The sequence below is a fragment of the Ornithorhynchus anatinus genome, chromosome 2 (assembly GCF_004115215.2).
Source record: "Ornithorhynchus anatinus isolate Pmale09 chromosome 2, mOrnAna1.pri.v4, whole genome shotgun sequence".
Taxonomy (NCBI): Eukaryota; Metazoa; Chordata; class Mammalia; order Monotremata; family Ornithorhynchidae; genus Ornithorhynchus; species Ornithorhynchus anatinus.
The window spans coordinates 167,339,495-167,367,168 of NC_041729.1; the positions used below are offsets into that span (position 1 = coordinate 167,339,495).

At 50.8% G+C, this 27,674-nt stretch overlaps 1 protein-coding gene across 8 annotated transcripts in view; it reads right to left on the bottom strand.

The window, feature by feature from the left end:
• LMO3 (LIM domain only 3) overlaps positions 1–27,674 on the bottom strand; it is a 92,173-nt gene that overhangs the window by 24,069 nt on the left and 40,430 nt on the right. The gene's annotated exons all lie outside the window — the stretch shown is intronic.

The window sequence follows — 27,674 nt, forward strand, 5'->3', positions numbered from 1 at the left end:
ACTGTGAGCCCGTTGTTGGGTAGGGACTGCCTCTATCCGTTGCCGAACTGTACTTTCCAAGCGCTTAGTACAGTGCTCTGCACACAGTAAGCGCTCGATGAATACCACTGATCGATCGATTGATCGGTCAAATGGGGATTGAGACGATGAGCCCCACGTGGGGCAGGATCTGTGTCGAATCGGATCTGCTCGTATCCACTCCAGCAATTAGTACAGTGCTGGAGTTTACTGATGCCATAATTATTATTATTACCCTCCTAATGACCACAGCAATTACCCCTCAGCCCCTGCTAGTGCTTCCATATTGATTCACGTGAATCCGCCCAAAATCGCGTCGGCATTTACCCGTCCACCTCCGCTGTCTCTATCTGTTGCCGACTTGTCCATTCCAAGCGCTCAGTCCAGTGCTCTGCACATAGTAAGCGCTCAAGAAATACTACTGAATGAATGAATGGCGTCCCCGTACCTATCCGTGAGAATCCACCCCCCAGCACTGCAGATTGGTAAAATGCTAAGCACTTAGTACAGTGCTTTGCACACAGTAAGCGCTCAATAAATAGGACTGAATGAATGCATGAATGGATCGATCCATCAGGATCCATTCTGGGCATAGCCCTGTACTGGATGGTTGAGGTAGTAGAATGGATTTAGTAATGATAATAATAATAAAAATGCTACCCACCGTGGCCGGAGGAGCGGAGGAGAGCCCTTCCGACTCCCCGATGCTCAGCCTGGCTCAGTGGAAAGAGCCCGGGCTGGGGAGTCCGTGGTCATGGGTTCGAATTCCGCCTCTGCCACTTAGCTGGGGGACTGTGGGCAAGTCACTTCTCTGGGCCTCAGTTCCCTCATCTGTAAGATGGGGATGAAGACTGGGAGCCCCACGTGGGATAACCTGACTGCCCCAGCGCTTAGAACAGTGCTCAGTAAGCGCTTAACAAATACCAACATTATTATTATTATTATTGTTCTCCCCAGCGCTTAGTCCAGTGCTCTGCACCCAGCAGGCGCCCCGTAAATGCGCGCAGCCAATGCATACGGTTGAATCACGGCTCCGCCACTTGTCAGCTGAGTGACTGTGGGCAAGTCACTTCACTTCTCTCTGCCTCGGTTGCTTCCTCTGTGGCTCAGTGGAAAGAGCCCGGGCTATGGAGTCAGAGGTCATGGGTTCGAATCCCGGCTCGGCCACTTGTCAGCTATGTGGCTTTGGGCAAGTCACTTCACTTCTCGGTGCCTCGGTTCCCTCATCTGTAAAATGGGGATTAAGACCGTGAGCCCCACGTGGGACAACCTGATTCCCCTGTGTCTCCCCCAGCGCTCAGAACAGTGCTCGGCACATAGTAAGCGCTTAACAAATACCGACATTATTATTATTATTATTACTACTAATAATTGTGGTATTTGTTAAGTGCTGACTATGAGGTAATTGCGGCATAGAGAAGTGAATGACTTGCCCCAAGGTCCCACAGCAGACAAGTGGCGGAGCCAGGATTAGAACCCAATTCCTGACTCCCACGCCCGGGCCTTTACCTAGTAGTCCATGTTCCTTCTCGATATACTTAATATGCATACTTGATGAACTCCTCTTATCTGAAAATTCTTTTCCTGCACATTTCCCCTGCTAAATTGTAAACTCCTCAAAAGGGAGGATCAGATCTGTTAACTATACCGGACTCTCCTACTGTCCTCGTACAGCGCTCTACGTACAGTAGAGCGGCAGCGTGGCTTAGCGGTTAGAGCGTGGGCCTGAGAGTCAGAAGGTCATGGGTTCTAGTCCCGGCTCTGCCACTTGTCTGCTGTTTGGCCTTGGGCAAGTCGGTTACCTCATCTGTAAAATGGGGATTGAGACTGTGAACCCCATGTGGGACAGGGTGTACAACCCGATTACCCTTGTATCTACCCCAGCGCTTAGTACAGCGCCTGGAACGTAGTAAACGCTTCACACCTACCACAATTATTATTCGTATTACATCTGCCTCCCTGGTTAGAATGCAAGCCTCTTGTGGTCGCGGATTTTGTTACCCTATTTATTTTGTTAATGAAATGTACATCGCCTTGATTCTATTTATTTGCTACTGTTTAAATGAGATGTTCCTCCCCTCGCTTCTATTTATCGCTATTGTTCTCGTCTGTCCGTCTCCCCCGATTAGACCGTGCGCCCGTCAAAGGGCAGGGACTGTCTCTATCTGTTACCGATTTGTCCATTCCAAGCGCTTAATACAGTGCTCTGCACATAGTAAGCGCCCAATAAATACTACTGAATGAATTTTGTCCCTTACTCATGTGGTCTTGGGAAGGCCGAATGACTTAGATGAGCAGATTTTGGACAGATAATTAGGAGGACTGATACTCTGGAGAAGACACTGACGCTAGGAAACGTCCAAGGAAAACGAGGAAGAGGAAAACCGGCAGCTGGATGGAGAGAGACCGTAACGACGATAACGGAAGAACCGTTAGGAAGCTTGCGGATTACGGCAGAGGACGGGACATTGTGGAGAAAGTACATTTATGGAGTCGCTCCGAATCGGAAACGACTCGACCGCACATAATAATAACAACAACTCTGTTGTCAATGCACCGCACCCAGTAAGCACTTAACGAAGACCCCTCCTATTACTGCACGTTTTGGAATTCCATCTCTTCCTAAATATCCGAAAGCTTCCTCATCTGGCTTTTCTTGATGAGAGAAGCCTCTTGTTCGAGCCTCGTAGGCCACGAGAAATAGCTCGCCGTGAGCAGAGAACCTATCCATTCATTGTTCTATTGCACTCTCCCAAGCGCTCAGTACAACGCTCTGCACCCGGTAAGCGCTCAATAAATACCACCGATGATGATGACCGCCCAGCCTGACTCTCCCCCTCGGATCTGTCTTTCAAGAGCCCGTCGAGACCCGGGCTCACGGCTAGCCGTGAAAGCGCGCTTCCGATGCTAAAGAAAAGCATTTGGAAGATTTGACATCCTTTGAATTTTTGACATGTAGTTACTAAAAGCTTTACACTTATTATTAAAAGCACATTTTATGAACAAGTCATTTAAATAGTCAGAAAGCATTAGCGGTCCATATGCACCTTAAAGCCCTATACCCTAGTTACGGTTGCGATTACGTTATTCAGGGAGCGCATTAAAGCAAATGAAGCTGTAAACTTGGTAAAGGCAGGCTGGGTTGGAAGCAGAGTAGAGTGTAGGAACCATTTGAAATGTCTGATATTATATAAAAAGACAACTTTTTTTCCAAATAAAAAAAAATCCAATCTGTTGAAGATTTCTGCAAAGTCTTTGTGTTAGAAAAATAGCATAAATTGAGGGTCTATAGAGTCTCATAGCAGGGAAAAAAAAAACCCTAAGAAAATACTTTAACTCTTGGGGTTGACAATTCTTGAAGCTAAGTCGATTTCAAAGGCTTCTTCGTGGAGAACTGAACCCAACGTTCCCTTCGCGGGTGGTGGCTAACGTCACCTCGAACTAGCGAACGCACCGAGAACAACGCCACAGCTGGCTTTCTTTAGTCCCCGGCGCTAGGCTGGCCAGAAGAAAAAAAGGCTAACGGTCTTCTGAGGAGAAGCAAATTAAAGGCCGCTTCTAAACTAATGAATTCAAAGGTGCCGGGCGGGAAAATACAGCTTTCTATCCAAATGAAGGCAATGTGTAAATCCCATCCTTCCCCTTCTCTGAGTTTCAGGAGTAGGAAGGAAGGGTGCGTAGATTTCTGTTCTTTGTTCTTTCTGGGGACCTTCTGGCTTAGGGGCTCGGCCTCACTGGTCGAGATCAACCGATAGGCTGGTGACCTCGACTAACCGAAGGCCTTCGGAGAGAAGAACGTGTTGAACGTAAGCGCCTGGAGGACGGGAAACTTCGAAACCAGCCGGCTGAATGAGCGGCGATGGTGACTATCCTCCATAAAGCAAATCCTCTTTCTCCACCAGGTTGGCGGGTCAACCTGTTCAGGCTCCCCTGCTTCCTGGCCGATTTGCCCAACGCCCTCTCTTCCGGGGGTCGACCCCTTCCACTCTCCCCTCCCCGTATTCATTCACTCAGTCGTATTTATTGAGCGTTCACCGTGCGCAAAGCACTGGACTAAGAGCTTGGGAAAGTACAATAATACAGCAATAAAGAGAGACAATCCCTGCCTACGACGAGCTCGCTGTCTAGAGAGGGGGGAGACAGGCATCAGTACGTGTAAAAAGACGTCAATATCCCCCGGATCCGAGCCTGACACGGGAGAATCACATCCTTCTGGTCCTCACCTCTACCCCGACGAGACCACCCGCTCCTACCCGGCGGCACCCCCCCCCGCCCAGCCCGAATGGTCTTGAGCAAAGAGGAGCGAGACACTCCCCCTTCATCGAGTCAAGTTTTGTGTCCGGAAGAAGCGGGCTCCATCTTTTGTTTTCGCGCCACCCTCTCCGGAAGAGGGAGATTTACCGTCCGGGCAGTCCTCCGGCCTGCGGGCTGGACTGGACTGCGGGCGGGGAACGTGTCAGTTTATTGTACCGTACTCTCCCAAGCGCTTAGTACAGCGCTCTGCACGCAGTAAGCGCTCCAGGAACGCGACCGAACGAATGAACGAGCGGAGCCAAAACGAAGCAGGCCCGCCCGGCCTTTGCCGCGTAAATCCATCCCGGCGACTACCCGGCGGTGTTCCTAGCGGATCGGTCCGCTTAGAACTTTTCCGCTGGCTAATCCCGTCTCTCCCGGACACGCACACACGCGGGCCGTGCCGTTTTGAAATTCCGGACACAGTTTCCCCACCCTCCTCCCGTAGCCCCCCGATTTCAATTGCTCTGGCTTTCTGAGCATTTATCAGCTACCTGATTAGAATTTGTTTCCACACAAACCATTGATCATCAGCCTATTACTAGGCAAATGACAGTTAATTACCCACTACATTAACCACTGAGACCTGGGACCAGCTTCTCGTGCCATCAATCAACATGATAAATGTGGCAAGTTCGGGAATGCATGACTAACCCTCAGCCGCCGCGGTGTGAACAACCCTCAATCTCACTTCGAGGCCCGGGAAAATCTATGGCAATCTGCATAATTACAAGCTCTGGGTTAATAACAGGCAAATGATTTGTTGCAGCCAAACAGAGTCCTTGGACCGGGCCAGTCGGTCTCCGATGGCCGCCGCTCGCTCCCACAGTCCTCGGCTCCCCGGACAAGGCGCCCGAGGCCCGTCGCCCGGATCCGGGCCTCGCGCTTTGTCGCCCTCCGATTTCTGGATCCCGCGGATGTGATTTTTAATCATTAAAGGACTCTTGAAGCAATATTATCTCAATTATGCTCTGTGGTAACCGGGGAATTGGGGCTTCAGAGAAAATTTTCGTCTTCCGCGCCCTCGCCCTGCCTCACTCAAAGCTCCATCAGTTTCCATCTACACCTGGACTCTGAAATGCTAATGAAGAATTATTACCCCTTCCCCTAAGAGGGCGAACCTTACAAGGAAACGTTTTACTGAACTGTCAGCTCCCAGACTGAGTGCCGAGAGGAGGAAATCGGATTTAATTTACTGCAGGGCCACGGGTTCCTGGGACCCGCTCCGATGCGGGGCGGGGATGGACGAGGCGTCGGGTGACCCCCTTCGAGCCCGGCTTTCCTTAGCTGGTCGTCTTCCGTACCGGAGGACGACACGCGTGGAGGGCAATGTTCGACCACGGGCCCGTGGTTGGTGGCCAGAAAGGCCGATGGGTGGCCCACGGTCCAGGCCCCGTCGGCCCCCCAAGTTGGTATGAGAAACAGCGAGGCCTAATAATAATAATAATGTTGGTATTTGTTAAGCGCTTACTATGTGCAGAGCACTGTTCGAAGCGCTGGGGGAGACACAGGGTCATCAGGTCGTCCCACGTGAGGCTCACGGTTGATCCCCATTTGACAGATGAGGTCACTGAGGCCCAGAGAAGTGAAGTGACCTGCCCACGGTCACACAGCTGACAAGTGGCGGAGCCGGGAGTCGAACCCCTGACCTCTGACTCCCAAGCCCGGGCTCTTTCCACTGAGCCACGCTGCTGGCTTGGAAGTCAGAGGACGAGGGTTCTAATCCCGGCTCCGCCCCTTGTCGGCTGCGTGACCTTGGGCAAGTCGCTTCACTTTTCTGCGCCTCAGTGACCTCAACTGTAAACTGGGGATTAAGACTGTGAGCCCCACGTGGGGCCACCTGATTACCTTGTACTCACCGCAGCGCTGAGAATAGTGCTTGGCACACAGTAAGCGCTTAACAAAGACCAGAATTATTGTTACCGTTATTAACGGTGGCCCCTTGGTTGCCTTTTCAATTTGGATGTCTGTTGCGTGACTCGGACAGGTCGGTTTACTTCTCTGAGCCTCAGTTACCTCATCTGTAAAATGGGGATTAAGACTGTGAGCCTCATGTGGGACAGGGGCTGTGTCCAACCTGATTTCCTAAATCTACCCAGTGCTAGGAACGGTGCAGGGTACATAGTGTTTAACAAATACGAGAATTATTATTATTATCATTATTATTATTATTATTGGCGAGAGACAGAGAGAAAGAGAGAAAGAGAAGGGGGAAGAGAGGAAGGGAGAAAGACAGTAGGGATTTTCCCACTGTTTCACAGAGGAAAAATCTGAGCCCAGAAACTGTATTTCACTCTCCCTAAGACACCCAGCGGACTGGTGGTCGAGTCAGGACTCGAACGCAGAGAAGCAGCGTGGCCCAGTGGAAAGGGCCTGGGCTTGGGAGTCAGAGGTCATGGGTTCAAATCTCGACTCCGCCACTTATCAGCTGTGCGACCTTGGGCAGGTCACTTCACTTCTCTGTGCCTCAGTTACCTCATCTGTAAAATGGGGATTTAGACTATGAGCCCCATGTGGGACAACCTGACGACCTTGTACCCCCCAGCGCTTAGAACAGTGCTTGGCACATAGTAAGCGCTTAACAAATGCCATTATTATTTTTTTAACGCCCGGTCACGTACTCAGTTCCCTAAAACTTGTGGGAGAAAGGGCAGAACGCCAGTATCTTTTGGGGTCTGTTTCTCCGTGTTTTGGTCTGTGTTTCACATTGTATATTCCAAGCGCTTAGTATAGTGTTCTGCACATAGTAAGCGCTCAATAAATACTATTGAATGAATGAACGTCTGACCGTCACGGGTAAGGTCTCTCTATCTGTTTATTTTGGATGCTGGGAGACCTGTGGGTTGGAGAGATTCAATTGCATTTATCGAGCGCTTACTATGTGCAGAGCACTGTACTAAGCGCTTGGGATGGACAATTCGGCAACAGACAGAGACCGCCCCTGCCCAGTGACGGGCTCTCGGTCTAATCGGGGGAGATTAGCCTGGCACAAAGCAGTCTTTCTTTCTTCTCCTCTTTCCTTGAGCAAAGGCTTCCCAAACATCAGGATACCAAGAGGCAGGTTCAGAAAGAGGGAGGAATTTTCTACAGGACTTCTCCGTCAGGACTGGAAGGAGCTAATCCCGAGAGCAAAGTGTGTGGATGAGGGCATCATCGGTCATTTCATCCCCATTTCTAAACGTGGAGGGAATCTAGAGGCAGTGCGGCCTAGGGGAAGGCGCACAGAGCTGGGATTCAGGAGACAAGGGTTCGAATCCCAGCTCTGCCCTTGGTCTGTGCGTGACGGTGGACAAGTCGCTTAACCTCTCTGGTTGTGGGTTCTTTGACTGAGAAGCAGCGTGGCTCAGTGGAAAGAGCCCGGGCTTGGGAGTCAGAGGTCATGGGTTCCAATGCCGACTCTGTCGCTTTAGCTGTGTGACGGTGGGCAAGTCACTTCACTTCTCTGGGCCTCAGTTCCCTCATCTGGAAAATGGGGATGAAGACTGTGAGACTCACATGGGACAATCTGATGACCCTGTATCTACCCCAGCGCTTAGAACAGTGCTCGGCACATAGTGAGCGCTTAACAAATACCAACATTATTATTATTATAATTTACCCTATTCTAACCACACCATTTTTCTAAAAAAACCGTTCAGTTCACATCTCCCCGGCCCTCAAGAACCTCCAGCGGTTGCCCATCCACCCTCTCATTCTCCGTCTCCTCGGCGGGCTCCTCCTCCGCCTCCCACCCCCTCACTGTGGGGGTCCCACGAGGTTCACTTGTGGATCCCCTTCTCTTCTCCCCTCGGAGAACTCATTCTCTCCCACGACTTCAACTACCATTTCTGTGCAGATGATTCCCAAATATCTCCATCTCCAGCCCCGATCTCTCTCCCTCTCTTCGGTCTCTCATTTCCTCCGGCTTTCAGAACATCTCTACCTGGATTTCTCGCCGACGCCTCAAACTTTCCGTGACCTACACAGAACTCATTCATTCATTCATTCAGTAGTATTTATTGAGCGCTCACTATGTGCAGAGCACTGTACTAAGCTCTTGGAATGGACAATTCGGGACCAGATAGAGACCATCCCTGCCCACTGACGGGCTCACAGTCTAATCGGGGGAGACGGACGGACAAAAACAAGACAACTCAATCACGATAAATAGAATCAAGGGGATGGACACCTCATTAACAAAATGAATAGGGTAATAAAAAAAGTCCTCATCTTCCCACCCAAACCCTGTCCTCCCCCTGACTTTCCCCTCACTGAAGACAGCACCACCATCCTCCCTGTTTCTCAAGCCCGTAACCTTGGCGTTATCCTTGACTCATCTCTCTCTCTCATTCAACCCATGTATTCAATCTGCCCTCTAAATCTTGGTTCAAAATTTACAACGTCGCTAAATCTGTCCTTCCCTCTTCATCTCAACTGCTACCGAATGAATCCAAACACTTTTTCCCTCCCACCTCGAGTACCGCATCAGCCTCCCCTCTGACCTCCCCGCCTCCCGTCTCTCCCCACTCCAGTCCATGCTTCACCCTGCTGCCCGGATCATTTTTCTACAGAAACGTTCCGACCGTGTCTCCCCGCTCCTCAAGAACCTGCGGCGGTTGACCACCCACCTCCGCATCAAACAGAAACTTCTCGCCATCGGCTTTAAAGCAGTCAATCCCCTTGCCCCGTCTTACCTCACCTCGCCGCTCTCCTCCTCCAACCCAGCCCGCACACTCTGCTCCTCTATTGCCGACCTTCTCCCTGGGCCTCCATCTCGTCCATCTCGCCGCCAACTTCTCACATCCACGTCCTGCCTCTGTCCTCAGATGTCCTCTGTTTTCCAATCTGATAGGCCATCGCTCTCCGCCACATCAAATCCTTACTGAAGGCCCATCTTCTCCAAGAGGCCTTCAATTTCCTCTTTTCCCACTCCCTTCTGTGTCTCCTCTGCACCTGGATTGGCATCCTTTATTATCTTTTATTCACCCCGCCCTCAGCCCCACAAGCGCTTACTTGCTACTTAGAAGCCGCCTGATTTCGTGGCAAGAACCCATTCATTCATTCATTCAATAGTATTTATTGAGCGCTTACTATGTGCAGAGCACTGTACTAAGCGCTTGGGATGAACAAGTCGGCAACAGATAGAGACAGTCCCTGCCGTTTGACGGGCTTACGGTCTAATCGGGGGAGACGGACAGACGAGAACGATGGCACTAAACAGCGTCAAGGGGAAGAACATCTCATAAAAACAGATGGCGACTAAATAGAATCAAGGCGATGTACAATTCATTAACAAAATAAATAGGGTAACGAAAATATATAGTCGAGCGGACGGGTACGGTGCTGTGGGGATGGGAAGGGAGAGGTGGAGGAGCAGAGGGAAAAGGGGAAAATGAGGCTTTAGCTGCGGAGAGGTAAAGGGGGGATGGCGGAGGGAGTAGAGGGGGAAGAGGAGCTCGGTCTGGGAAGGCCTCTCGGAGGAGGTGATTTTTAAGTAAGGTTTTGAAGAGGGAAAGAGAATCAGTTTGGCGGAGGCGAGGAGGGAGGGCGTTCCGGGACCGCGGGAGGACGTGACCCGGGGGTCGACGGCGGGATAGGCGAGACCGAGGGACGGCGAGGAGGTGGGCGGCAGAGGAGCGGAGCGTGCGGGGTGGGCGGTAGAAAGAGAGAAGGGAGGAGAGGTAGGAAGGGGCAAGGTGATGGAGAGCCTTGAAGCCTAGTGCTTGGAAGTCAGAGGACGTGGGTTCTAATCCCGGCTCCGCCCCTTGTCTGCTCTGTGACCTTCGGGAAGCCACTTAGCTTCTCTGTGCCTCAGTGGCCTCATCTGGAAAGTCGGGATGAAGACTGTGAGCCCCACGTGGGATAACCTGACTACCTTTATCGACTTTTATCTACTTTTCAAGAGAAGCAGCGTGGCTAAGAGAAGCAGCGTGGCTCAGTGGAAAGAGCACGGGCTTGGGAGTCAGAGGTCATGAGTTCGAATCCCGGCTCTGCCACTTGTCAGCTGTGTGACTGTGGGCAAGCCACTTGACTTCTCTGTGCCTCAGTTACCTCATCTGTAAAATGGGGATTAACTGTGAGCCTCACGTGGGACAACCTGATTACCCTGTATCTACCCCAGCGCTTAGAACGGTGCTCCGCACATAGTAAGCGCTTAACAAATACCAACATTATTATTGCTTTTATTAGAGAAGTAGTGTGGCTTAGTGGAAAAAGCCTGGACTTGGGAGTCAGAGGTCGAGGGTTCTAATCCACACTTTGCCCCTAATCGGCTGTGTGACTTTGGGCAAGTCACTTCACTTCTCTGGGCCTCAGTGACCTCATCTGTGAAATGGGGATGAAGACTGGGAGCCCCACGGGGGACCACCTGATTACTCTGTTTCTACCTCAGCGCTTAGAACAGTGCCCGACACATAGTAGGTGCTTAACAAATACCATTATTATTATTATTACTATTATTACCCCAGCTCTTAGAACAGTGCTTGACACATAGTAAGCGCTTCACAAAGAACATCATGATTATTACGAACACACGTATCTGTAATCTATTTCTTTATGTTAACGCCTGTCTCCCGCTTCCCTCTTGATTGTAAGCTCCCTGTGGTCAGGGAACGTGTCTTCCAATTATTCTCCCAAGTGCTTAGTACAGGGTTCTGCACACAGTAAGTGCTCTAGCTCTTCAAAGCCCTACTGAGAGCTCACACCTCCTCCAAGAGGCCTTCCCGGACTGAGCTTCCCCTTTTCCCTCTGCTCCCTCCCTCTTTCCCCCTTCACTTCCCCTCGGCTAAGCCCCCTTTCCCTCTGCTCCGCCCCCTCTCCCTCCCCTCAGCACTCTGCTCATTTGTCTATATTTTTATTACCCTATTTATTTTATTAATGAGGTGTCCATCCCCTTCATTCTATTCACCATGATTAAGTTGTCTTGTTTTTGTCCGTCTGTCTCCCCCGATTAGACTGTGAGCCCGTCGATACGCAGGGATTGTCTCTATCTGTTGCCGAATTGTAAGCGCTTAGAACAGTGCTCTGCACATAGTAAACGCTCAATAAATACTATTGAATGAATGAATGCTCAATAGATACGACTGATGGATTAATAATAAAAATAATGATAATGATGGTATCTGTTAAGCACTTACTACGTACAAAGCACTGTTCTAAGTGCTGGGGGATACAAGGTGATCAGGTTGTCCTACGTGGGGCTCACAATCAATCTCCATTTCCCAGATGAGGTAACTGAGGCACAGAGAAGTGAAGTGACTCGTCCAAAGTCACACGGCTGACAAGCGGCGGAACCGGCATTAGAACCCATCACCTCTGATTCTCAAGCCCGGGCTCTTTCCACTGAGCCATGCTGCTTCTCTACTAATAATAATGGTATTTGTTAAGTGCTTACTATGTACCAAGCACTGTTCTAAGTACTGAGGTAGATAGAAGGTAATCGGGTTGTCCCACATGGGGCTCACAGTCTTCATCCCCCTTTCACAGATGAGGGAACTGAGGCCCACAGAAGATAAGTGACCCGCCCAAAGCCACCCAGCTGACAAGCGGCGCAGCCGGGATTAGAACCCACGACCTCTGACTCCCAAGCCCGGGCTCTTTCCACCGAGCCACGCCGATCGATTCGTCCCCGACTCAAACGCAAACGCGTCACCAGCTTTCTGAGGGACTCAATCAGCTGATTCTTGCCTACTCCGCCTCATCGATCTTCCGCGACGACCCGACCGCGCGCTTTGCCAACCATTCATTCATTCGATAGTATTTATCGAGCGCTTACTATGTGCAGAGCACTGTACTAAGCCCTTGGAATGGACAAGTCGGCAACAGATAGAGACCGTCCCCGCCGTTTGACGGGCTCACGGTCCAATCGGACAACTCTCCGTACGTCAACCGATTAGACCGTGAGCCCGTCAATGGGCGGGGATGGTCTCTATCTGTTGCCGAATTGTCCATTCCAAGCGCCCAGTACAGTGCTCTGCACATAGTAAGCGCTCGATAAATACGATTGAATGAATGAATTATTGGATTCAAAGGCCGCGTCTACTAAAGGACACTTAATCCCGGCACGTAGGTTTCTCCACACCATGGGGTTGATGAGAATGATTATCCCCACGGTTTTCTAAGCTGGATTTATAGACCTGCATATCTTAGGTCTCTAACGGGACCGGAATGTTTCAGTCAAGGCTGAAAAGACCCAAAATAGTGACTTCCTGGCCTTTCGACTCTTTGAAAACGGTCTTCTCTCAATCTTTACTCTCCAACACCTCCCCTCTCCCCACCCCCCCCAAAATCTCTGATCTCTTTACTCTCACACTTAAAATGAAAATGAGAAACAGCATAGCTTAGTGGAAAGAGCACAGGCTTGGGAGTCAGAAGGACCCGGGTTCTAATCCGGGTTCAGCCACTTCTCTGTTGTGTGATCTTAGAGAAGCAGCGTGGCCCAGTGGAAAGAGCAAGGGCTTAGAAGTCAGAGGTCAAGGGTTCTAATCCCGGCTCCGCCGCCTGTCAGCTAGGTGACTTGGGGCAAGTCACTTGACTTCTCGGTGCCTCAGTGACCTCATCTGGAAAATGGGGATGAAGACGGTGAGCCCCACGTGGGACAACCTGATGACCCTGTATCTCCCCCGGCTCTTAGAACTGTGCTCTGCACATAGTAAGCGCTGAACAAATACCAACATTATTATCATTATTATCATCTTGGGCAACTTGTGCCTCAGTTCCTTCATCTGTAAAATGGTGATGACGACTGCGAGCCCCACCTGGGACAACCTGTATCCCCTCAACTCTTAGATCAGTGCTTGGCACTTAAGCGCTTAATAAATACCATTATTGTCATTATTATTAGTAGTAAAACTCCATCCTCTCGGTTAATTTTCAGTTCCCTACTCCCTCCCTCTGCTCCGTCCGCTTAGAACAGCGCTTGGCACATAGTATGTGCTTAAATACCATCGTTATTATTGTTAATCTATGGACAAAGAGTCGGTGGTGAGATAGATGAGGTTGAAACAAAGAGGAGAACTCGGCATTAATAATAATAATAATAATGTTGGTTTTTGTTAAGCGCTTACTATGTGCAGAGCACTGTTCTAAGCGCTGGGATGGACACAGGGGAACGAGGTTGTCCCACGTGGGGCTCACAGTCTTAATCCCCATTTTACAGATGAGGGAACTGAAGTGTGAGGCTGGGTCTTAGTAGGGGATCAGCAAGATAAGGTAGGAGTAAATCAGTCCAACGTATCTACTGAGCGCACAGCGTGTGCAGAACACTGTACTAAGCACTTGGGAGAGTACAATATAAGAGACACTCCCAGCCCATATTGAGCTTACGGTCTAGGGGAGGGGAGAGCTGAGCGAGTGCCTTAAAGAGAAGCAGCATGGCTCAGTGGAAAGAGCCCGGGCTTGGGAGTCACGGGTCATGGGTTCGAATCCCGGCTCTGCCTCTTGTCAGCCGTGGGACCGTGGACAAGTCACTTCACTTCTCTGGGCCTCAGTTCCCTCACCTGTAAAACGGGGAATAACAGTGAGCCTCATGTGGGACAACCTGATTACCCTGTATGTACCCCAGCGCTTAGAACAGCGCTCGGCACATAGTAAGCGTTTATCAAATACCAACATTATTAAAGCTGATGATGAGGAGTTTCAGCTTGATACGGAGGTGGATGGGCAACTCCCGGAGGGGCTTGAGGAGGGGGGAGACATGGACTGAAGGTTTTTGTAGAAAAACGATCGGGGCGGCAGAGTGAAGTCTGGACTGGAGTGGGGAGAGACAGGAGGCGGGGAGGTCAGCGAGGAGGCCGATGCCGTCATCCAGGCGGGAGAGGAGAAGTGCTTGGATCTGTATAGCAGTGGTTTGGATGGAGTGGAAAAGGAAGAATCTAAATACGCTGTGAAGGTAGAACCGACAGGATTCGAAAATGGGTCAAGAATCATGCCAAGGTTTCAGGCTTCTGAGAGACGGAGGACGGTGATGTTTTCTACAGTTATTGGAAAGTCTGGAGGAGGATAGGGTTTGGGTGGGAAGATGAGGAGTTCTGTTTTGGACTTCTTAAGGTTGAGGGCCTGGCACGATGCCCGAGTAGAGGTGTCCCGCAAGCAGGAGAAAATGTGAGACTGCAGAGAGGGAGAGAGGTCAGGGCTGGAGATGGAGAGGTGAGAATCCCTATTTTTTTTGTTAACGAGGAGTCCATCCCCTTGATTCTATTTATCGTGATTACGTTGTCTTGTTTTTGTCCGTCCGTCTTCCCCGATTAGACCGCGAGCCCGTCACCGGGCAGGGATCGTCTCTATCTGTTGCCGAATTGTCCATTCCAAGTGCTTAGTACAGTGCTCTGCACATAGTAAGCGCTCAATAAATACTACTGAATGAATGAATGAATCATCCACATAGAGATGGTAGTTGAAGCCACCGGAGCGAATGAGTTCTCCAAGGGAGTGGGTGCAGATGGAGAATAGAAGGGGACCTGGAAGGGACCCTAAAAGATTAGAGGTTTGGAGGCATTCATTCAATCGTTCAATCGTATTTATTGAGCGCGTACTGTTTGCAGAGGAGGAGCCGGCAGAAGGGGTGGTTAGAGAAGCAGCGTGGCTCGGCGGAAAGAGCCCGGGCTTCGGAGTCAGAGGTCATGGGTTCGACTCCCGGCTCTGCCACCTGCCAGCTGTGTGACTGTGGGCAGGTCGCTTCACTTCTCTGTGCCTCGGTGACCTCATCTGGAGAATGGGGATTAACTGTGAGCCTCACGTGGGACGACCTGATTACCTTGTATCTACCCCAGCGCTTAGAACAGTGCTCTGCACATAGTAAGCGCTTAACAAATACCAACATTATTATTATTATTGTTCTTATTAGAGAGAGAGGAGAATCAGGACAAGATGGTGTCAGTGAAGCCAAGATTAGATACTATTCCAAGGAGAAGGGGTGCTCCACAGTGTCAAAAACAACTGAGAGGTCAAGGAGGATTAGGATGGCCTAGTGGCAAGAGCCCAGGCTTGGGAGTCAGAGGTCCTGGGTTCTGATCCCGGCTCTGTCACTTGTCTGCTGTGTGACCTTGAGCAAGACACTTCACTTCTCTGAGCCTCAGTTACCTCATTTGGAAAATGGGGATTAAAACTGTGAGCCCCACGTGGGACAACTTGATTACCTTGTATCTACCTCAGTGCTCGGAACAGTGCTTGGCACATAGTAAGCACTTAACATTATTATTATTATTACTCTGTCAAGAAGGAGATCACTGGTGTCCTTTGAGAGGGCGGTTTCCATGGAGTGAAGAAGGGGGAAAACAGATTTCTGGGTGTTGAAGAGAGAGTTGGTAAAGAGGAAGTAAAGGCAGCCTCTTTCAGAGAAGCACAATGGCGTACGGAGAAGAGCCCAGGGCTGGGAGTCCGAAGGTCACGGATTCTAATCCCGGCTCCGCCGCTTGTCTGCGGTGTGACCTTGGGCAAGTCACTTCACTTCTCTGGGCCTCAGTGACCTCCTCTGTCAAATGGGGATGAGACCGTGAGCCCCATGTGGAGCAGGGACTGGATCCAACCCGATCAGCTTGCATTTACCCCAGGGCCCGGCACGTAGTTGAGGGTTTAACAGACAGCACAATGATTAACGTTAATCTGCCTCATGGTATGCCAGTGTTTGTGGAGTTTGGCTCAAGGAGTCAGGAGAGAGGTACTGGATCTATCTTGAACCCACCCCAGAGCTGGGCATATAGTATTATTATTAACATCATTATTATTATTGTATTGTTTTTGACTAACTGAGTCATTTCACTGCTGTCATGGACAATGAGGACGGGAGTCACAAAGATGGAGAAATAATGTTGCCGGGCAAAGGAGAGGGCAGAATTAAAGCAGGCGAAGATGGCTTAGTGGAAAGATCCCGGTCTTGGGAATCAGAGGACGTGGATTCTGATCCCGACTCCACCCCTTGCCAGCTGTGTGACCTGGGGCAGGCCACTTAACTTCTCTGTGCCTCTGCCAGCTCATCTGTAAAATGCGGATTAAGACCGTGAGCCCTGCGTGGGACAACCTGATTACCTCGTATCCACCCCAGCACTTAGAACAGTGCTTGGCACATAGTAATCGCTTAACAAATACCATCGTCAGCGTGGCTCAGTGGGAAGAGCCTGGGCTTCGGAGCCAGAGGTCATGGATTCGACTCCCGGCTCTGCCACTCGTCAGCTGTGTGACCGTGGGCGACTCACTTCACTTCTCTGTGCCTCAGTGACCTCATCTGGAAAATGGGGATTAACCGCGAGCCTCACGTGGGACGACCCGATGACCCTGTATCTCCCCCAGCGCTTAGAACGGTGCTCTGCACATAGTGAGGGCTTAACAAATACCAACGTTATTATTATTATTGTTACGATGATGATGCTGAGGTGATGGAGGTCAGTCTGAGATCTAGATTTCTGCTAGCACGTGCGCAGCGCGGAAGGAAGCAGACTGGGGAGGTGATCCGGGATTCGAGGAATGAGATGGAAAGAGGATAAGGGAATGAAGGAGTTGGGTTTAAGTGAGTGGGTGGGTGTTGAGGACGCGGATCTGCACTTCAAGAGATGGTTGGGTCAAATGGGGCAGGAAGACTTTGGAAAACTGGACAGGGATGAGAGATCAAGAGGTCTCTGGGGAGACCAGGACAGATTTACGCCGAGTGGGTACGTGGGAGAGAAGACAGGTGAGAAAACTGCGGGTGAAAGAGTGGGATTTCGCAGTCGGTGAGATGAGAGATTGCTCAGTGACTACGGATGATGAGATTGAGCCCATCAACCATTCTATCAATCGACTGTACTTATTGAGCGCTTACTGTGGGGCGAGTCACTTCACTTCTCTGTGCCTCAGTTACCTCATCTGTAAAATGGGGATTAAGACTGTGAGCCTCATGTGGGACAACCTGATTACCCCGTCTCTCCCCCAGCGCTTAGAACAGTGTCCTGCACATACTAAGCGCTTAACAAATACCGACATTATTATTATTACTGAGCGCAGGGCGTGGTATTAAGCGCTTGGGAGAGGACAACACATCAATATAATACTAATAATTTTGGTGTTTGTTAAGCACGTCCTATGTACCAAGCACTGTTCTGGGATAGATACAAGGTAAGCAAGTTGGAGACATTCCCCATCCCACCTGGGGCTCACAGTCTTAATCCCCATTTACAGATGAGGTAACTGAGGCACAAGGAAGTGAAGTGACTTGCCCGAGGTCACACGGCAGACAAGTGGCAGAGCTGGGATTAGAACCCAGGACCTTCTGACTCCCAGACCCGGGCTCTATCCTGCCTCTTGTTCATCCCCTCCCTCTAGCCTGGACCTCTTCCCCACCTAATGATAATAATAACAAGAAGCAAAGCACTGTACTAACCACCATGCGTGGCTCAGTGGAAAAAGCCCGGGCTTGGGAGTCAGAGGTCATGGGTTCTAATCCCGGCTCCGCCGCTTGTCAGCCGGGTGACTTGGGGCAAGTCACTTCACTTCTCGGTGCCCCATTTCCCTCATCTGTAAACAGGGGATGAAGACCGTGAGCCCCACGTGGGACGACCCGATCACCTTGTATCTCCCCCAGCGCTTAGAACGGTGCTTCGCACATAGTAAGCGCTTCACAAATACCACTGGGATGGTTAGAAGCAAATCGGGTTGGACACAGTCCCCGTCCCACGTGGGGCTCACCGTCTCAATCCCCATCTTACCGACGAGGTCACCGAGGCACGGAGAAGTGAAGCCATTTGCCCAAGGTCACCAAGCAGACGAGCGGCGGAGCTGGGATTAGAACCCATGACCTTCTGACTCCCGGGCCCGGGCTCCAGCCACCGCGACCAAGCCGAACCCGGGCCCCTCCCGGCCGACTCCCAGGCCCGCGCTCTTTCCGCTAGGCGACATTTGAGCTCGTAAAACCCGAAACGATTTTTTCCAGGCCACGGTGAGCAATAGAGCTCCTGAATCTCTCCCCGGGCAGACCCACGGAGACCGCTGGAAGAGGGAAATAAATTAGGCTGCGGTTTATTAAATGGTAAACAGCTGTTCTCGCCCGATGCAGCAAATGCTAATTGCCGTTTGCCTGAAACAGTCCTGTAATAAAAGCTTTGAAGAGTTGAGCGGGCGGGGGAAGAGGAGACAAAATACCTGCTGAGGGGAATATTTCCCCAACGGCTTCTTCGGAGGAAACATTCAGGAATCACCGTTCAGTCGGATTTCATCCGATCGTATCTATCGAGCGCTTACTGGGTGCAGAGCACTGTGCTAAACTCTTGGGAGAGGACGATACAACAGTAAACAGACACATTTCCCGCCCCAGAGAAGCTCACGATTCAGAGTCAACGGTCTTGGCTTCCGTCTTGGCGCTTCGGTTCTTTACTGAGTTAGTCGATCGTATTTACTGAGCGCTTCCCGTGTGCAAGGGACTGTACTAACTGCTTGGGGAGATACAACAGCACTGATGTAATAATAATAATGTTGGTATTTGTTAATAACGTTGGTATTTGTTAAGCGCTTACTATGCGCAGAGCACCGTTCTAAGCGCTGGGGTAGATACAGGGGCATCAGGTTGTCCCGCGTGAGGCTCACAGTCAATCCCCATTTTCCAGATGAGGGAACTGAGGCACTGAGAAGTTAAGTGACTCGCCCACAGTCACACAGGTGCCAAGTGGCAGAGCCGGGATTCGAACCCATGACCTCTGACTCCCAAGCCCGGGCTCTTTCCGCTGAGCTACGCTGCTTCTCTAAGCACTTACTACGTTACGCACTTACTATGGGCCAAGCACCGTTCTAAGCGCTGGGAGAGAAACAAGGTGGGTTGTCCCACGTAGGGCTCACGGGCATCACCTCCATTTCCCAGATGAGGTCACTGAGGCCCAGAGAAGTGAAGTGACTTGCCCCAAGGTCACACAGCTGACAAGCAGCGGAGTCAGGATTAGAACCCATGACCTCTGACTCCCAAGCCGGGGCTCTTTCGGCTAAACCACGCCGCTACATATCTGAAATTTATTTCTTTCTACTCGCCTCTGTCTCCCCGTCTAGCCTGAAAGTTTGTTGTGGAATGGGAATGTGTCCGTTTATTATTCCATTATACTCTCCCAATCGTTTAGGGCAGTTCTCTGCATAAGGAAAGCGCTTAATAAATACGACTGATTGAACGAATGACTATAACAATAAAGAGGCACATTCCCGGCCCACGACGAGCTTACGATCCAAAGGGGGAGGCAGACATGGATAGAAATGAATAAATCGATTACGGATATGGACATCGGTCATTGACTAAGCACGTACTCTGGGCTGCGGCAGACGCATGACTGATTAAGCCCTCTTTTCCTCTTTATTATTTGGAAGTGCTCACTATGTGCCAGGCACTGGGGTGGATACAAGCAGATCAGGTTGGATACGGTCCCGTCCCACATGGGGCTCACAGTCTTAACCCCCATTTTACAGTTGAGGTAACTGAGGCCCAGAGAAATGATGTGACTTGCCCGAGGTCACACAGCAGACAAGTGGCGGAGTCGGGATTAGAACCCATGGCCACCTGACTCCCAGGCCTGCGCTCTAGCCACTACACCATGCTTGCTTCCCTTACGTTTCGCCTTCTGTTATACCCCCTTTTTTCACCCCTCTCTCAGCCTCACAGCCCTTATGTCCATATCCATAACTGTGTTATTAATAATAATGATAATAATGATTATTTGTTAAGCGCTTACTATGTGCAAAGCACTGTTTTAAGCGCCGGAGAGGATACAAGGTCACCAGGTCGTCCCACGTGGGGCTCACGGTCTTCATCCCCATTTTACAGATGAGGTACCTGAAGCACAGAGAAGTGAAGTGACTTGCTCAAAGTCACACAGCTGACAAGCGGCTGAGCCGGGATTTGAACCCATGACCTCTGACTCCCAAGCCTGTGCTCTCTCCTCTGAGCCACGCTGCTTCTCTATGTGCCAAGCACTGTTCTAAGCGCCGGGGTAGATACAAGGTCATCAGGTTGTCCCACACTGGGTTCACAGACTTAATCCCCATTTTACAGACGAGGGAACCGAGGCCCAGAGAAGTGAAGTGACTTGCCCAAAGTCACACAGCTGATGTGGCGGAGCCGGGATTAGAACCCACAACCTCTGACTCCCAAGCCCCTGTTCCTCCTGCTAAGCCATTTTTATTCTCAAAATTAATCATAGCATTTAAGACTGTGAGCTCCACGTGGGACAACCTGATTCCCCTGGGTCTACCCCGGCGCTTAGAACGGTGCTCTGCACATAGTAAGCGCTTAACAAATGGCAACATTATTATTTAAGTGCTTACTACGTGCCAGGCACTGTACTAAGCACTGGAGTGGATCCAAGCAAATCGGTTTGGACCCAGTCCCTGTCCCACGTGGGGCTCACAGTCTCCATCCCCATTTTCCAGATGAGGGAACTGAGGCCCAGAGCAGTGAAGTGGCTTGCCCGAGGTCACACAGCAGACAAGAGGCAGAGGCGGGATTAGAACTCACGACATATCCTCAAGACTGTACGCTTGCAGGGGGCAGGTAACGTGTCTACCCGTTCTGCTGTATTGTAACCTCCCAAGTGCTTAGCACAGTGCTCTGTACACAGAAGCAGCAAGGCCTAGTGGTGAGAGCACAGAGCTAGGAGTCAGAAGGACTTGGGTTCTAATCCCAGCTCCGCCACTTGCCTTCTGTGTGACCTCTGGGCAAGTCACTGCACTTCTCTGGGCCTCGGTTCCCTCATCTGTAAAATGGGGATGGAGACTGTGGGTCCCACGTGGGACATGGCCTTTGTCCAACCTGACTGGCTTCCATCCACCCCGGGGTCTAGTACAGTGGCTGGCACATAGTAAGCCCTTAACAAAAAGGATTAAACAAATAAGAGCTCAATAAATGCCATTGATTATTATTATTAATAATAATAATGGTGGTATTTATTCAGCGCTTACTACGTGCCAGGCACTGTAACTAAGCACTAAGCACAGAGAAGCAACGTGGCTCAGTGGAAAGACACCGGGCTTGGGAGTCAGAGGTGATGGATTCTAATCCCGCCTCTGCCACTTATTAGCTGCGTGACTTTGGGCAACTCACTTCACTTCTCTGGGCCTCAGTTCCCTCGTCTGTAAAAGGGGGATTCATAATAAGGTTGGTATTGGTTAAGCGCTTACTATGTGTAGAGCACTGTTCTAAGCGCTGGGGGAGATACAGGGTAAGCGGGTCGTCCCACGTGAAGCTCACAGTCTTCATCCCCATTTTACAGATGAGGGAACTGAGGCACTGAGAAGCAAAGTGACTCGCCCACACTCACACAGCTGACAGGTGGTGGAGCCGGGATTAGAACCCATGACCTCTGACTCCTAAGCCCGGGCTCTTCCGCTGAGCCACGCTGCTTAAATTGTTCCCTGCCCGTAACGAGTTTACAATCTAGACGGGGAGCCAGACATTAATAAAAATAATCAATCAGGAGTATTTACTGAGTGCTTATTATGTGCATTCATTCAAATGTATTTATTGAGCGCTCACTATGTGCAGAGCACTGTACTAAGCGCTTGGGAGAGGAAAGCACAGCAGAATTGGCAGATGCGTTCCCCGCCCACAGCGAGATTCCATTCTAGGCAGATGGGAGAGGATGCTGCCATCAAGCTATTCTAATTGTGGCCACAGTGTTTTGCGCAGATTCGCGGATGAGGCAGCCTCTCTGGAACCCAGGACTTCCGGTGCGGACGACGGGAAGGATTCCAAGAATTCCAACCATCTTGGCTCCGCTGCTCCCACAATCTGCTCTGCTGCTTTTTCAGGAGAAGAAGCCGTGATGAAGCCGTAATTTTTTTTTTTTAATGGCATTTAATAATGATGTTGGTATTTGTTAAGCGCTTACTATGTGCAGAGCACCGTTCCAAGCGCTGGGGTAGATAAAGGGTCATCAGGTCGTCCCACGTGAGACTCACAGTTGATCCCCATTTTCCAGATGAGGGAACTGAGGCCCAGAGAAGTGAAGTGACTCGCCCACAGTCACACAGCTGACAGGCGGCAGAGCCGGGATTCGAACCCATGAACTCTGACTCCCAAGCCCGGGCTCTTTCCACTGAGCCACGCATTTAAGCGCTTCCTATGTGCCAGGCACTGTACTGAATGCTGGGGTGGATACAAGCTAATAATAATAATAATTGTGGTATTCGTTACGCGCTTACTGTATACCAAGCACTGCGTTAAGCCCTGGGGTAGATGCAAGCAAATGGGGTCCCTTTCCCACATGGAGTTCACAGTCTTCATCCCCGTTTTGCAGATGAAGGAACCGAGGCCCAGAGAAGTGAAGGGACTTGTCCAAGGTCACACGGCAGACGTGTGGCGGAGCCGGGATTAGAACCCAGGTCCTTCTGACTCCCAGGGCCAGGCTCCAACCTCTTCGTCAAACTGCTTTCCTACACCGTGTGGGAAAAAATAATAATATTTTCGCTGTACAAAGCACTGAGGTAGATAAAAGATAATCAGATCGGACTCGGCTTTTTCCCACTTGAGGCTCGCAGTCCAAGGGAGGACGAGGAAAGTATTAAATCCCCACTTTGCAACAGAGGAAACTGAGGTACAGAGGAGTAGTGACTAACCCAAGGTCACACAGCAGTCTTCTGATCCGTCCTGTATTCTATTCCTTAGGGCCACCGCGTGTTATCGGACTCTCCTGCATCTATTTAACCCAGTGCTTGGTACTTAATAAACACTAAATATGATGATTAATCAATAATAATAATAATGTTGGTATTGGTTAAGCGCTTACTCTGTGCAGAGCACCGTTCTAAGCGCTGGGGGAGATACAGGGTCATCGGGTCGTCCCACGCGAGGCTCACGGTCCTCATCCCCAGCCACCCAGCTGACAAGTGGCAGAGCCGGGATTCGAACCCATGACCTCGGACTGCCAAGCCCGGGCTCTTTCCACCGAGCCACGCTGCCATCATTGATAACGGGGCTCAAGACCTCCTTTCCATACCGATCGATCAGTTGTATTTCCTGAGCGCTTGCTGTGCGCACAGCACTGTACTAAACGTTTGAAAGGGTACGAAATAACAATAAGCGGACACATTCCCTGCCCCCAGAGAGCTTACAATCTGCTGTTGAACTACTCTTCCCGTCGGTTTACCCACAGAGAACCCTCTGTTGGTTCCTTCAGTCGTATTTATTGAGCGCCTACTCATTCATTCATTCAGTCGTATTTATTGAGCGCTTACCATGTGCAGAGCACTGTACGAAGCGCTCGGAATGGACAATTTGGCATCAGAGCCTACCCCGTTCACGGCACTGTACTAAGCGCCCGAAGCCTTTTCAAGCTTTCGGGGGAGCCTTTCCCCTTGCAATTACGGAGAACCTTTCCGCACGAGGAAAAGAAGTCAATAAAGAAAAGAAATATCCTTCTCCAAAAGATTAAAATATAGATTCGGATCGGTACGAAAACAGTGCGCGGTGTTAGAATTACTGTACCATGTAATGAATAGTTTATTCTAGTTTGAGATTTACCCCGACGAAATTAATTACACCTATCAACACAGATGCTATCTAGTAGAAATGAGGAAGGAACACGGTCGTTCCCGCGACTAACAAACCTGCCCCAAACTTGCAGAAAGACATCGGAATCCAATCGTACGAGGGGCGATTAGGCGAGTACACGCGTATTTAAACGCTCCAGGTGGGTTTTCCCAAATCGGCGAGGAAAAAGAGGATTTTCTCTTTCCGAAAATGGCCTCCCAGGGCAAGCAGCGTGGCTCGGTGGAAAGAGCCCGGGCTTGGGAGTCGGGGGTCACGGGTTCGAATCCCGGCTCCGCCACTTGCCGGCTGGGTGACTTTGGGCGAGTCGCTTCACTTCTCCGGGCCTCATCTGGAAAATGGGGATTGAGTGTGAGCCCCATATGGGACAGTGCTCTGCACACAGTAAGCGCTTAACAAATACCAACATTACTATTATTATTATTAAAACCAGCCACATTTCCTTCGCCGGGACGAGCACGATTCCCTCCTTTAAAGAGATGCGGCCACCGCAGCAATTCCTTCGTCGTGCCGTCTTGCGGCTTTACGATTTGAAGGGCTCCTTTGGAATCTTCGGGCCACGCCGCGGCCAGAATTCGAACGAGCCCTGAAAGACGCTTCTAAAAAGGGGTCGGGGCCTCTGGGAAAGGAGTCGGTGTCAAGGAGCGCGATGCCAATCGGCACTCGGTGGCCCGTTCGGGAAAGGGGACCTCCGCGGCTCCGAAAAGAAGCGGATGGATGTTCCTAAAGTTTCCATCGCCGACCTGCGCTCGGATCGCGAAGCTCCGGGTGAAAGGGGCCAAGAAATAGCCACCGTGAGAGAAGCTCAGAAGGAAACCTTCCCGAAAACTCTCCCTCTTTGGGGATGAAGGAAGAAGAAATGGACGGGGAATGTGTCTCTCAACTCTGTTGGTCAGTGCTGGGCACGCGGTAAGCGCTCGCCAAACAATACCGATCGACTTCTCTCTCTAGACTGTAAACTCGACGCGGGCAGGGCGGGGGCCGACCGACTCTGTTATTTTGTAGGCTGCCGAGTGCTTAGGGCAGCGCTCTGCACGCGGGGAACGCCCGCGTCGCTCGGGGGAAAGAGGCCGGGCTTGGGAGACAGAGGGCATGGGTTCTAATCCCGGCTCCGCCACTTGTCAGCTGTGTGACTGTGGGCAAGTCGCTTCGCTTCTCTGGGCCGCAGCGACCTCATCTGGAAAATGGGGATGAAGACTGGGAGCCTCACGGGGGACAACCTGATTATCCTGTATCTACCCCAGCGCTTAGAACAGTGCTCTGCACATAGTAAGCGCTTAACAAATGCCATCATTGTTCTTCTTAGTGATTGACCGACCTCTGGAGACGGTAAACTCCATTTGGGCAGGACAGGTGTCTACCAGCTTTGCTCTTTAGTCCTCTCCCAAGCGCTTAGTACGGTGTTCTACACACAGTAGCGCCCAAGCACTTAGTACAGTGCTCTGCACATCGTAAGCGCTCAATGAATACGATTGAATAAATATCACTGATTGACTGATCTCTCTAGACTGTCGACTCGTTGCAGGCTGGAGAGGTGACTACGATTCTGCTATTTTGTCCTCTCCCAAGCGCTTAGTACAGTGTTCTACACCCAGTAAGCACTCAATAAGTAGAGAAGCAGCGTGGCTCAGTGGAAAGAGCCCTGGCTTCGGAGTCAGAGGTCGTGGGTTCGAATCCCGACTCTGCCACTCGTCAGCCGTGTGACTGTGGGCAAGTCACTTCACTTCTCTGTGCCTCGGTTACCTCCTCTGTAAAATGGGGATTAACTGTGAGTCTCACGTGGGACGACCTGATGACCTTGTATCTCCCCCAGCGCTTAGAACAGTGCTCTGCACATAGTAAGCGCTTAACAAATACCAACATTATTCTCCCCCGATTAGACTGTCAGCCCGTCAGCGGGCAGGGATTGTCTCTATCCGTTGCCGAATTGTCCATTCCAAGCGCTTAGTCCAGTGCTCTGCACATCGTAAGCGCTCAATAAATACTACTGAATGAATACAAAGTAATCAGGTTGTCCCACATGGGGTTCACAGTCTTAAATCTCATTTTACAGATGAGGCACGGAGAGGTTAAGTGGCTGGCCCAAGGTCACGCCGCGGACAAGTGGCCGGGTCAGGATTCATTCCTTCATTCGCTAGTGTTTATTGAGCGCTTACTCTGTGCAGAGCACTGGACTAAGCGCCTGGAATGAACGAGTCGGCAACAGATAGAGACGGTCCCCGCCGTTCGACGGGCGCACGGTCTGATCGAACCCGTGTCCTCTGACTCCCAAGCCCGCGCTCTTTCCACGGAGCCACGCTGCTTCTCACCATGAGGGAGCACGATGAACAGGAATCAGAGAGGAACAGGGTCACTGAGCCAGCCACCGGCACTAGAATCAATCCCTAGAATTGCGGATCTATCTATAATTCTATTTATCTATTTCGATGGCATCGATGCCTGTCTACTTATTTTCTTTCGTTGTCTGTCTCCCCCTTATAGACCGTGAGCCCGCCGTAGGGCAGGGATCGACTGCGGGCAAGTCACTTCACTTCTCTGTGCCTCAGTTACCTCATCTGGGAAATGGGGAATAACTGTGTGCCTCACGCGGGACGACCCGATCACCGCTGCTGAGATAGCAGCGTGGCTCAGCGGAAAGAGAACGGGCTTTGGGATTCGAACCCGGCTCGGCCGCTTGTCAGCTGGGTGACCGTGGGCGAGTCACTTCACTTCTCTGTGCCTCGGTTCCCTCATCTGGAAAATGGGGATGAAGACCGGGAGCCCCACGTGGGACGACCCGAATCCCCTGCGTCTACCCCAGCGCTTAGAACGGTGCTCGGCACGTAGTAAGCGCTTAACGAATACCAACATTATTACCCTGTATCTCCCCCAGCGCTTAGAACAGTGCTCGGCACATAGTAAGCGCTTAACAAATGCCAACATTATCATCTGTTGCCGAATGGCACAGTCCAAGCGCTTGGCACGGAGCTCCGCACACAGTAAACGCTCAATAAATACGATTATTGGACGAATGAACGAATCGACTCCTCCACGGGGTGGGCCTGGGACGGGGAAGTGTCGCCATCCTGAAATCGCGGAATTTAGGATCGTTTGTCATCCCCAGGGGGAGATTCCATTCCCGAAACATTTTAGAACATGTCCTGGCCATCTCTGCCTCTGATAAGATCTGGAAGCTAACCCGCGACTTTTTGGTTCCGTTGCATTCATAATCTAGAGCAATCCATTCAATCATATTTAATACTGATGATGTTGGCATTTGTTAAGCGCTTACTAGGTGCAGAGCACTGTCCTAAGCGCTGGGGGAGATACGGGGTCAACACGTTGGCCCACGTGGGGCTCCCAGTCTTCTTCCCCATTTTACAGATGAGGGAACTGAGGCGCAGAGAGGTTAGGTGACTTGCCCACGGTCACACAGCTGACGAGTGGCAGAGCCGGGTATTCAGCGCTTGGGAGAGTACGATACAATAAGAGACATAGACTTTATCCGCCCGCAACGAGCTTACGGTCTCGAGGGGGAGGCGGACATTAATATACATGCAGACATAAATAAATAATTCATTCGGTCGTATTTATTGAGCGCTTACTCCGGGCAGAGAACTGTACTGAGCGATTGGAAAGTACCTCAAAAGAGAGAGACGATCCCTGCTATAGATATATACGTAATAATAATAATGATGATGATGGCATCTGTTAAGTGCTTACTGTGTGCAAAGCACTGTTCTAAGCCCTGGGGAGGATACAAGGTGATCAGGTTGTCCCACATGGGGCTCCCGGTCTTCATCCCCATTTTCCAGATGAGGTCACTGAGGCCCGGAGAAGAGAAGTGACTTGCCCACGGTCACACGGCTGACAAGTGGTGGAGCCGGGATTCGAATCCACGACCTCTGACTCCCAAGCC